This window comes from Pieris brassicae, chromosome 5 (genome assembly GCF_905147105.1).
Source record: "Pieris brassicae chromosome 5, ilPieBrab1.1, whole genome shotgun sequence".
NCBI lineage: Eukaryota > Metazoa > Arthropoda > Insecta > Lepidoptera > Pieridae > Pieris > Pieris brassicae.
This window is the reverse complement of record NC_059669.1, coordinates 4,444,468-4,457,592: the sequence shown is the minus strand read 5'-3', so window position 1 is coordinate 4,457,592 and position 13,125 is coordinate 4,444,468.

Sequence of the window (13,125 nt, the reverse complement as noted above, 5' to 3'; positions counted from 1 at the left end):
GTTAACTGATTCATATAATATCATTTTTTTCTCATTACAGCTTAAACTTGACAAACTCCCTGAATTGAGAGACATGTTGGCAAATAAGAGCCCTAATGAAATATATGAATGTACGTTTATAGCCAATTGAACATTGCCTAAAGACATCTTTTTTTCTATCGTGATGGCGTCATGCTAACTAAATAAATACTGTTATTAAACTATTTTACTACTTACATATTATACATTTTTAAATATATTTATTTAAATAAACAAAAAGCAGAGGAGAAAAATAATAAAATTCATGAACATAATAAGAAGAAGTTTAATTATAATAATTACGAGTGATATAGTTATTTTATTTTTTCAATCGCTTATTATGTCATAGTTTGTAGGCCAAAGAGAAAATGTTGGTTCTGTCGCGAGGTCATGATACGAATTTTCATACAAATTGAGTGATCGTATTTGTATTATAAACATGCTGATTTTTTTGACGTCGAGGTATGAGTAAGCGATGTATCTTAGTTGTAGGTTGTCAATAGGCTCGCATTAAGAGCTAATGGTAGGCCCCAAGAAATGATTGCTTATTTATTACTATTATAAACAATGTCTTGTTTTGTGCCTGACAGTATGTTTGAACTGAAACTTCTTTCGGCGCATGAGGGTAAAATAAGCCTTATATATGAAATTGGCGTTTTGTATGGGAGGAACAAAAAGTCGAATATTTTTAAATATAATATATTTATGCACTTTTGCCATCTCATAGATAGTTCATTGATCCCTTTACTAAAAAAACCAGTCGGCCGGGAATCAATAAAATCTGTGAAGGCGATTTGGACTGCCCCATCAGAGTTAAATTTTTTCCCTTGCAAGAAGTTGTCCAAATTTCGAAAAAAATGGTAAACTGTTGGAGCAAGTTCCGGGGAGTACGGAGGATGTCTTAGACATTCCAATTGAAGCTCTTCTAATTTGGTAGCCGTCTGTTGTGCAGTGTGTGGTCTAGCGTTGTTGTGAAGTAGCAGTGGCGTGGAGCGATTGATCAGCCTAGGTTGTTTAGCCGCTAGCTTTTCCATCATGGTTTACAATTGCTGATAATAGACATCAGCCGTAATAGTCTGGCCAGATTTGAAAAAACTGCAATGAACAATACCGGCACTCGTCCACCAAACGCTTACAAGTAACTTTTTGGGGTTAATTTTCGCTTGGGGCAGGATTTAGCTGGCTGGCCAGGATCCAACCATTGCGCTGAGCTACCGATTATCGTAAAGAATCCATTTTTCATCACAGGTAATGATTCGGTTTAAAATACCTTCATTATTGTGCCGATTCAGTAATGTAACGCAGCAGTCGACGCGCATTTGCTGGTTTGCTTCAGTCAATTCGTGAGGTTCAAACCTTTCAAGCTTTTTAATCTTCCCAATTTGCTTCAAGTGAATTAAAACAGTTTTATCACTAACACCGCAGCCTGCAGCTAACTCGGACGTGGTTAGCGATGGATCCGCTTCCACAATAGCCTTCAATACTTCATTATCAACTCGGGTCTCAGGACGTCCACGGGGCTTGTGGAAAACGAACTGTGTTTTCTTTTGCAACATGACTGCCATACACATCATTCACCCTTCGAGTTGTTTCCGCAGCACTAGTGCTACGGCGGAACTCGTACTCGTAAATAATGCGATACTTTAAGTTTTCCATTTTGTAAAATGAGTAAAGCAAACAGAAAAAAAAACAGAAGAAAAAAACAAATGAATGACGGTCATCGAAGCACAAATACGTGAGTAAATAGCTGTACAAATATGAATTTGGAATTCCTTACTTACCAAAGAGGAGAACATCGTGATAAAAGTGGCCAGTACGAAATACGTCAATTTCATATGTAAGGACCTAATATTTACGGAAACGTCACGAAGATGTGCAGCGTTTTTGTCGAAGAAAAGGGAGAGAGCAAGAGAGACCGTTTGAGAGAGAGTGAGAAAGGGCGAACGTAGCAAAATACATGCTATTGTTTGATGTATTCGTTTAGTAGTTACAGTTACAACTTTAGATGGCAATTCTGTCTCTTCTGTTATTTATATTATCTTTAGCGCGTATACATTGCGTAAACAGTGTCAATATAGATATACAAATACATGAAGTGATCATATACTGGTACATGATCATTGTATTGGGGCCTTAGTAATAATTAATTTACAAAGAAGTTTCACTTCTGAAATGTGTACTTTGTACGATCGCACTTTTTTATGGAGAATGTATAGCATTATCAGTATTTATCAAATACAGTGGGTATTTAACATTCTGTAAAATATGTAATGATTTCTCAATTCAAAACTGACCATTAATTATAGTTTAAAGTCGGCGATATTTCTGACTCTTCTTATATTTATAATTTTTTCTAATATTGTAATTTACCAACTTAAGCTGAATAGAAAACGATTTCGATTCATCTGGTTTACAGCGGATTCCTTATTTTCCTCTGTCACGCGAATAGAAGCCTTTGTAATTAATATGAAATATGAGTACTAATAGACGATATATTTTGGAAGTAGAAGGCTAGACCGTTGAGGTCCCGGTAGAATGCTAAATCGACCACGGACGTCTCAATGCGGTTACGTAAAAAGCACACTGTATTTCAGTGGCTAGTAGGTGAGTTTAGCATTTTCATCCAGAAATACGTTCGTTAATTTGGTTGGACTCAAGTTTAATTAGATCAAGTTACAGTCAGATATCGGCAAGTATGTTGTATTTCACAAAGTAGTTTCCCTACTCATTTCAAGTAACTGTATCTGACAGTGCCCTCGGTATTAGCGAATATAGTATTTGTTGTACATTTACCCATTTAAATAAAACATATGTGACGGATATAAACGCCAAGTTATTACGAGTATTATTAATTACATAACTCGACCTTTTCGGCAACTGGTCGTGTTCAGTAAGGAATTATATTATTATAACATCATCTAATTAAGATAATGATAGCTTTCATTATTTAGGTGATAATAATACAAATAATATGTTTTTTTATGTTAAGTGTGACCGCCCATGAACACTCTCACAGCCAGAGGGCTCACGAGTGCGTTTCCGGCTTTTGAAATGATGCGCTTAAGAACTCTAAGTCGAATTGGTCAATTTGCTTGCAGAGTTAATAAAGAAAAAATAAACTAAAGAACGACGCAAGAAAGATACGAAAATAAATATTATACTATACGTACGTTTATACTTAAAGCCAAGTAGACCATTATTATTCTAAAAAAACGTATATTAGAACTATTTTCATTTGACCGAAAATCTAACTCAAGACCGACCCGAGTTATATACCATATGTTATATGTCATATGTTATACATACTAAGCCATTAAGCCGGCATGCATTTGTTAATGGGTTAGTGAAGGTAGCGTTTTAAGGCGTTTAATAAAGATATGTGTCCCAAATTTCTAATTCTGCCAACCTTCACGTCCGTTGCGATGTACAAAACTAGCTTATGAAGTCATATAACAAATTTTGGTAATAACAACCTAATATGTTCCTCTTTGCTTAGAGGTTAAACCATCTATGAACCTGCCTACACAACATTTACCACAGGAAATACAACAGTGTGTACTGTATAATTTTAGAGAAATAGGGATATCTGTTAGTGAAGTAGCTTCAAAGGGTTATTACTTACATATTCAATCAATCCCTCCGATGTTGATAAATGGATAATGTCACTTGCTTGATGGATGCGCCCCATTCATACGAACCATGGACAGGTTCTTAAATTGATGAATTTCAAACGAATTTAACTTATATAATTCAATATCCGTTCAATTCCATTTTGCAATTCAATGCGCGCGAGTGAATATTCTAACAATTCCATAACTATTTAGGAGGTCGTAACTTTGTAAAAATAGTTGTTGATTACCGTCACTTAAGGCTCGTGATACAAGGCCTAAACTTAGACAAACTCATAACGAGAAGATTTTTGGAAGTGTGTTAAATACGTGGATTTTTTTAATTTACATTCGAATGCTCTGATAACAATCGACGATGCTTCATGCCGTTACGATGACAATAGATATTTAAAAAGAAGCATATACTTATGGGGTACTGTTTGTTAAATATGTAAATAAAGTAAGTTTATGGTTTGAAGAAAACACTTCATCAAAATGTACCAAACATAAATAAACCTCAATTAAAACCGTTGTTGTTCAGATATTTCATTATCACTTTATTTTGATAGGAAAGCTTACAAAAAGCACTTTGGAGTTTTGTAAAATAAATATCTTGGAAGAAGATAAACATTTGGCGTTACGAGTTATTTATGGGAATTGTTGAGTTTAGGAATTTATATTCATTGGTGATGTAAACTACGAATGTGACTGGTGTGATTAACTCAATGAAACCCGTAATTGACTCATTGATTTTCTTAATTTTTATTAAACATACCAAAAATTACCTTAAATACATTCATTAAAAGATTTAAACCATACTGCATATGCTGACTTCTTTGGCGCTGGTAATAAGCATCTTAGTTGCCAGTAAATAGATAGATAGCTTCGGCTCAACTGTGGTAGTGCTGGATCGACTAAGGCGACGTTTGCATCGGAGACCAGGGTTTAATGTGAGTCTTTTTTGTATAGGACAGGGGGCAAACGGGCAAGAGGTTAGAAGGAGAGGAGGTGAGCCTCGTTAACATGAGTTTGAAATTAAGAGATTCCGCCGGCGATGGACAGTGAATGCCAGAGGGCTCGCGAGTGAAGTCTCTTTTCTTAAGTAAAGTCGAATTGATTTGCTAGCAGAATTAGTAATTAAAAAAATAAGCTAAAGAACGACGCAAGAAAGCTACGAGAATCATTTCCTTATCAAGAAAATATTATAGGAATCATGAAGCAATTAAAGACATTAAGCTTTCGATTAGGTGATGGTAAAGTTCTACCAAATTGAGACTTAGGTGTGAGTACAGCGGTTAGTTTTGTAATATCACAAAACTAGGCCATGAAGGTATTATGTATTAGTTAAACTCCAATATTATACTCTAGCAGTAAAACTTTGATATCGTCCCTACCGTGTATTAAATTAATCAAGATATGTAAATTAATTAAAAGTATTAATATAGAGTTTTTCTTTTCTGCAATTGCTTTTTTATATAAGTAGGTGTCTGGTAGACAGTACAGGTTACACATGCTGGTGCTTTTTTTCGAATAAGCATCGTAATACAGAGAGGACATGCTGCCAGCATTAATTATTCTACTACAGTGCTTACTCTTTTTAAATTTTAAGTCCCAAATAGTAAAACATATGAAAACAAAACAATTTCTAATTCATTTTGTACTCATGGGTTTCGTAACCGTCATGTCACTATGTCCGAGTTAGCTAAATGTATATAAAAAATATCTTAACATGAAATATCTCTTAATAATTTAAAGGTGCGATAATTTGTTTTACTCGTTTAGGTCTTGTCTTAAAGAAGTGGCAATCAATTTGCACTACTTGCAGCTTTTCCTAATTAAGAGAACGTTTCTCAGAAATGCCAGCAAAAACTCTTGTTTCCTTTAAAACTCTTAGCAGCTGCTAATGAAAGTAATGAAAGCTTTTATTAATATATTTTCATATTGTGAGAAATGTTTAAATAAGGCTAGTTATTGTTTTCATTGTGAAATACAAGGATCTAAATGAATGTGTTCTGTGATTTGAGGTCTATTATCTTATGGTTTAGTGCGACTCTCAACCAAGAAGTTGTATGTTCAAATCCGTTCGAAATTAAATTTTAAATAAATAACTGTTACTCAAATCAATGGCGCTACAACCTATTTAGGTGTGGATATCATATTTCTGTATTTGTTTCATGATCATTTGTTAATCTAATAGGCAAGTAGGTGATCAGCCTTCTATGCCTGACACACTCCGTCGACTTGTTGGGTCTAAGGCACGCCGGTTTCCTCGCGATGTTTTGCTTCACCGTTTGAGCTAAATCTTAAATGTGCACATAGAGAGAAACTCAAAAAAGCACAGCCGGGTTCGAACCTACGCCTTCAGGCATGAGAGTCGCACGCCGAAGCTACTAGGCCAACACTACCCAGTGTAGTTACGCAGTTATAGTTATAGAACAAAACGTACTGGAATTATGTATAAAAAATTTGACAAGCCTGCAACATTGCATTCATTTATATGTCATATGATACTATCATGTAGCTGCTTCGTCTAAGAACATATATAATATTTTAAATTATCCACGAAATATTTTTCTGTAACACACGAGTTAAATTGCTGTCGTGGAAAATGTATTTTAAAGTACACGAGATGATGGTCGTTTATTAAACCGTGCTATCTGAAGTATTCAGATTTTATTTAGCTTCGAGCGGTTACAGACGAACGTGTAGGTCAGGGTTTTAAAGGTTTGACCTTTTACAAATTCAAACTAACATTGAAAATGCAAAATTAATTTAAAAATTACCCTGTAATAAATGTAATCTCTGTCACAAGTTGCATGTACCTAGTCCAGCCATATTTTCTGTTACAAATGTTTTTTTTAATGGAGTAATGTTATATTATTTAAATTTATATCTGCATCATTATACTTTATAAGTCACAGCAAAAAAAATTAAAAGATTCAATGTCGCCGTGTCGTTTAGAGCAAGCCATGTCCTCTAAAACTGACAATAATTTGATGTCTAAAGGGTTGAGGTCTAGGCTAGATGAGGGCCAACCTTCAGGTCTTATAAAGTCCCGAACATTGGTTTTAAGCCAGGCTTAAGTAGTTCGTGCCTTGTGAATCCTGCTGCAAAGTTCTTCATAAAAATGTAGGTTTGTGACTCCTTGATAAGACACGCCCCACCAAACCATCACTGACGCAGGATGATGACCACGTTGTACCGTTTTGACCACTTGAGCAGTCTCTTGAGAACTGTGAGCGTACACTTTATCATTTTGCTTATTTTATTCTTCTTTAATAGTGAAAATTGTTTCATAGGTAAAGAGGATATTTCTGTGCTATGCGTTTTACAGAAGGCGTTTTAATCGATCCACTCAATCGATTTCTGGCTTTAACAGCATTAACAGCCTTTGTACTTTTAGCAGCACGCGGTTGCCCTAATGTTTTCTGGTCTACGACAGACAAAGTGTTGTTGTATCTGTTCATAGTACGATATACGAACATAGGGCTGCTACCAAGCATTTGAAGTTTCTGGAATTTGACTGACGGCTCCATTCCCACTCTCTGCAAGGCGATCACTTTAATCCTTTTTTCTTTAACGCCTCATTCCATATTGTAATTTGATAATTCAGACAAAAAAATATGTGAATATCGAAATAAGTTTTTAAAATAATATACGTGTTCCATATTCAAAATAATTAAAATATTAAAAAAAAAAGATTTGGAAGAGTATTTATGCCCAGACTAGTTATATATGTTTATATTTTATTTTTATGACAGCATATAGAAAGAGTTTTGTATCATCAATTCGTGACACACATCGTTATAATTAAGTACATAATTTAGGTAGTATAAAAAAAGTAAGCAATGCGGCCCATTTAGTCAATTTGACGTACGCGGTTGACTTTTGAAGCAGTAAATAGATACTATTCTTAATATTAGCTTTCAATTTTTTTAGTAGTTTTGTAGTATAAATCTATATATTATATATGTTTATTTATATATATATATTTGTAAATTTTAGTTACGCACTTTACTCTTACTATTTCTTTTTTCTTTTACCATACAAGAGTTGTTTTGAAGAGATCGCTTGTTAGCGATAAGGCCGTCCGTTGCCTTATTAATAATTTATTCTGATTGTAGATTATATGCACTATTAATGCAACAAAGTGTTAATAAATAAAAATATGTCACTTTTGTTAGTTGTCTTGCCATTAGTTTCGTTTTACTAAACACGATGCCGCGTTTTGTATGATTCGAAAAGACAAATCTCCCTTTGACGCCCCAGTACTTTAGTAAAACCTCAATTATTTTCATAGGGTTATGATTACACATTATAATGATCATATTTTCTAGTATAAAATATTATTTAGACAGTCTACCTAAAGGGTCTACAATTATTTCAGTGTCGTCAAGCGAAGTTTCTGTCTTTGACATGCTTATCACGACGCTGGTACGACAAAGGAATAGTTACCGAAATATTTACCTTCGTGCCTACAGAGCAGTGACGTCCTGGAATTTCAACTGTCAATTCAAAGATTAAAGACCCGGAGTTGCTAGTTACATAATTCAGTTAATTAAGGTAGTTTAGTTGGAGCATTGTACTACTTTAAAAGTTATATGGAGGTCCAATTTCTGTTTGAAAACAATTTAACTAGGCGAGACATGGTCCCGGCTTTGATATCCTACGATACAATCGAACCTGACTATAAATATAGTAATGCGCTATTAAATTTATATATTGCCATATAGATATTCCCAAGCAGGCACTTGATTTGCGCCGAACAGATGCAGACGAGGCAAAGAGAGCCGGAAAGACTTGGAGCGAGGTGAAACACGAGGCTCAAGACCGAACGCGATGGAGACTCACTGGACGCCCTCTGCCCCATTTAGGGGTTATAGGACATTAAGTCAAGTCAAGTCAGTATTAGATTTATATATACGTATACTAAGACTCCCATTAGCAACATGCTACTAGTACAGTGGTTATTAAAGTTCTTAAAGTTACATACAATGCCGAAACAAGTTTATCTAAGTGCCCCAATTTTCAGTATAAAAATAACCTCCGCCCTATGTTTATTGAACAAGGCCTTATATTGTGTTTCGGCAGTACAATCTAATACAAAGACAGCTTAATCCTGTTTCGAACTTAAGGTATTGTGTTGAATGCTGATACTATCTATTTGGAAAGGAGAATTGAATTACGCCTTGCAAATGAGCCGCTCATTGTGTATTCAATTGGTGCTTAGACAGTTAAACAGGGATTATGTAACATAAAATATCTTAAAGAAAATACGCTATCTGGATATTAGGGCAAAGTGGTTATATATTTAAATAACTCTAGCAAATATATTTACATAACCATAAAAAAATGTTTATGGTTTTCGCCACTAGATGGCGAGAGACTCCCATATCAAGTCGACAAATTTGATTTTTTTTTATGTAATAGCAGGCAAACGAGCAAGAGTCTCACCTGATGTTAAGCGTTATCGCCGTCCATGGACATTCACATTGCCAGAAGGCTCGCAAGTGCGTTTCCGGCCTTTCAAGAATTGGTACGCTCTTTTCTTGAAGGACCCTAAGTCGAATTGGTTCGGAAATACTTCAGTGGGCAGCTGGTTCCGGCAAAAACTGCCTTAGAAAACGCTCAGTTGTGGAACGACGGACGTCGAGGTGATACGGATGGTATTTTGTATTTTGCCTTGACGTCCGATAATGAAACTTAGCTGCGGGTATTAGACAAATTTGATCAGACATTAATATGAGCTCATCGGCCTTATAATAAATTTGTTACCATGGTTACCCTTATTAATGAAGAAATTGCTACTACTACTTTATTTCTCAGTTAGGTTTTAATAATATGTACAATTGCTCAATGCGTACTGTTCAAGGTTCACTTTATAAACGCAGTACCTACCCAGTGCGATAGATTTTTTTACAAAAGTCATCAATCTTTTTAGAAGGCTTAGCCGTAAACTAGATTAAAAATAGGTTTTTTTCTGTATTCCATTATAAATACAAAGCATTTATAATGGATCTTGGGATCTTGTAAAATATTCATACTCTGCAATATCATTTCAATATTCCACACGCGTTTGGATTATTTCCACCCCATGCACTGCTTCGTATCGCGACATTTATATCGTTGCTGAGATTTTCTTTAGATTTACGATATATTAATATGTCTTTCCGAATTAATTTAACTTGTATAGGTAACTCCTATAAGTAAAATTCCACAATTAAAGTTATAATTAATTAACAACAAAATCAAATCGTGGTTGCAGTAAAATTTCTTTTAAAAATGTTATTACTATGTATGCTTTTTAAAAAGCTTTCGATAAAGATTATGAAGTACATTTGTTTAGTAGGAGTACGATGAGTTTCGCAACTATCATATCCGTGTCTAATAATGTATGAACATTTCATTTCTGCGCCGTCTGTGGTCCAAGGGCGTTCCTATTTTTCGTTCGTACTTTTACATAAGCACCTTATAGACGTACTTTTACAATAGACAGCAATATCTAATGAAGCATAAGCAATTTGTATTAGCACTGTTTGAAATTCGAATCAAATCCAGCACTTCCAGACGTGACCCTTGATATGCGGATTTCCTGCAAATGTTGGAAAGAGCCCAAATCTACACATTATCACGAGACCCAAACTAATCAATTTTAAATCTAGCTAGCACACCGACCAGCTGGTTTTAACGAAGGAAACATCATACCATATGTTTTAACTATATTTATATATGGTAGAAAATAACAATTTGGCCACTAGAGGCCTAATACGAATTTCCTATACAAATATACATTCGAGAGATGGTAATTGGTCACTAGGTATCAATGGACAAAGGACACAACGGAATCGTGTAACAAACAACGATTCGGAGTGGACATTGTCCTTTAGATGCATATTGTGGTTGCTAAGAGTACTCGAGACAAGTTCTCATGTTCAAAGCGCATCTGTTTTGAATTGTGACTAGTTTGAATTTGCATTTCTACTATTGATTTTCTATTGAACTTTGCAACTTGGGACTTTATTTAAATAAAATGAATATGTAACTATATACAACACTTACACTACTTATAGACTAGTACTACGTTACAATTAATATGTTTCTGTGAAAAAGGATCGTGGTATTCTTATTTGGAATGACTTCCATAGCGCGATTCCGGGCATCATATTGTAGCTGATTATAGATACTACGATCAATTTTGAAATCCAGTTTTCAGTTAATTGTCAAATTTAATTTTATTCTAATTTGGACACGATGTTCTAAGCTGTAATGATTGAAATGTATAACACCGATGATTCAGATCGGCATAGCCGGCCCCTTATATCTGCTACGTAGAAAGAGGAATTTAATTTACAAGCGGTCAGGTTATCTAGTGCATAGTATATATAGTATGTTACTGTTAATAACTTTTACTTAAATGTGAAATTAAATCGAAAAGACAGCCATGTAAACTAAAATTCAAGCATATCGTATTGGCTGTAAGGATAGTGTATATTTGTAAATAAATATATTAATTTGATTGTACTAGCTAGTTTAATATTAAGTAAGAGTATTTTGCACTTCATCAGGTTTTTAACGGCATGACTGAAAGTTTGTCTTCAAACTTATTTAGCTTAAAGTTAACTATAATACAAAAAAAAACAATATAATTAAATTTTAAAGTAAAATCAAACTAAATAATGAATCACAATATCCACAGAGCTTCCACATAAGTGTTTTACGGTAACTTATATAATTTGTTCTATATTAAACCAACTACATAATAAAGTTATATGCCTCCATAATAGCTACACGAGGAATTTAATTTTGAAGCGACGCCTATACGCAATGACTATCTCTACAAACGCTCGCTGTCACAGGACAGAATTGATGGAACAAAGGAATCGCTAACGAATGTTTACGAGCCCCAGGTCCTCATACGAAACGGGTATTAGTGTTGTGTTCTGTTATGAGAGAATCATGCATACTCACCCTTTGATAAACGAGATTTGTTAGCTTCAATTTTGCTTTGCTATCCGATTGTTAACGTTGGACGTTGGGTGTATAACGACGTACGATCATGTGCGCGTTGATCTTTGCCCGGATTCTTAAGTAAAATATTCAATTTTGCTTAGCTACTCCCTGCCAGGCATTGAAATGTAACAAGTGACGTTCGCACAAAAATACCATTCGTAATTACTACGAGTCGTAGGTTATTCTAGACATATGATATGTATAGCTAATAGTTTATATCAATTATGGCCTCATAATCGAACGGTATTTGACTTTAATTTCTAGAACAAATTCATTGAACAAAAATGCGTAAACAACCAATTAAATAGCGATTTTATAGGATAAAATATCGTTCTCATAAAAACACACACACACGTAAAAGGTGAAACTTATTTATGACCTTATTTTTCGAAAAATGATCTAGTATGCATATACTTTACAGAATTTGGTTAAATAAGATAAGGTTTAACAAAAGGCTTTTATTAATAGACATGAATACAAATCATACAATTATTTCATTTTACCTTATAACTACTATAATTACCTTATAACTAAAAATCTATTACAGAATTTTATTAATTGTAATAGAAGTATTACTATCATTGTTTTCGTTATTATATAGGCTTCGAATATCTTCGAATCATCCGTGGTAGGGAAAAGAAAAAGATGGCGCGTAACGGAAAAAATGTAACGCGTGACGGAATAATGTGACGCGTAACCGAAAAATGTGACGGTATTTTTTTTTTACATCGCCGGTAAAGAAGTTTACGGAATAGAGAATATTGTTAAATTCGTAGCTATATTATAAATCATTTTGTAACTGTATTATGATTTTATCAAAGTAGTAAACGCTGATATATTATAGCCTGTATCAAATATTTGTACGAACACTTTTAATTTAACACGCACTAGGACATGCAAATATTTTATACCAACATTAATTACGTTGTCATAATGATTTCGGGTTTTATATAAAAATAATTGCTATAAAATAGGCATACAGTCGTTAGTTTTTTAAAGATATTGTGTAAATTTCGAATAAATATTTCGCGCGTAATTGTACTCACAATTTAAAAAACCCGGGTTTATTAAATGTGTATTAATTCCAACAGAATAAGAAGTAAGGCAGAATAAAAAATCTGTTGAGTCATTGTAAACGTAATAATGAAGGATTGTGTGGAAATATTGAATAAATATTCGTTAGGGACCCTTATTCGATGGAAACGTGACGACCTCAATTTACACGATATAGGTAAATATTGTTTCGGCTGACTTATGAAAAGTTATGCTTACAACTTTGTAATAACATTTTGGAACTTACAAATAGGTTTAATTGAATCGGTATAATAATCTAACAAACTAGACATTACAAATATTTATCTAATTTACTCATTAGAATGATAGGGCTTGATTCAGGAGGGATTCATTCAATTATTTAATTAATTAAAAAAAAGTAAAATAAAAGCAGTGGCGCTACAACCCATTAGGTTTTGCACTCCGATTTTTGTTT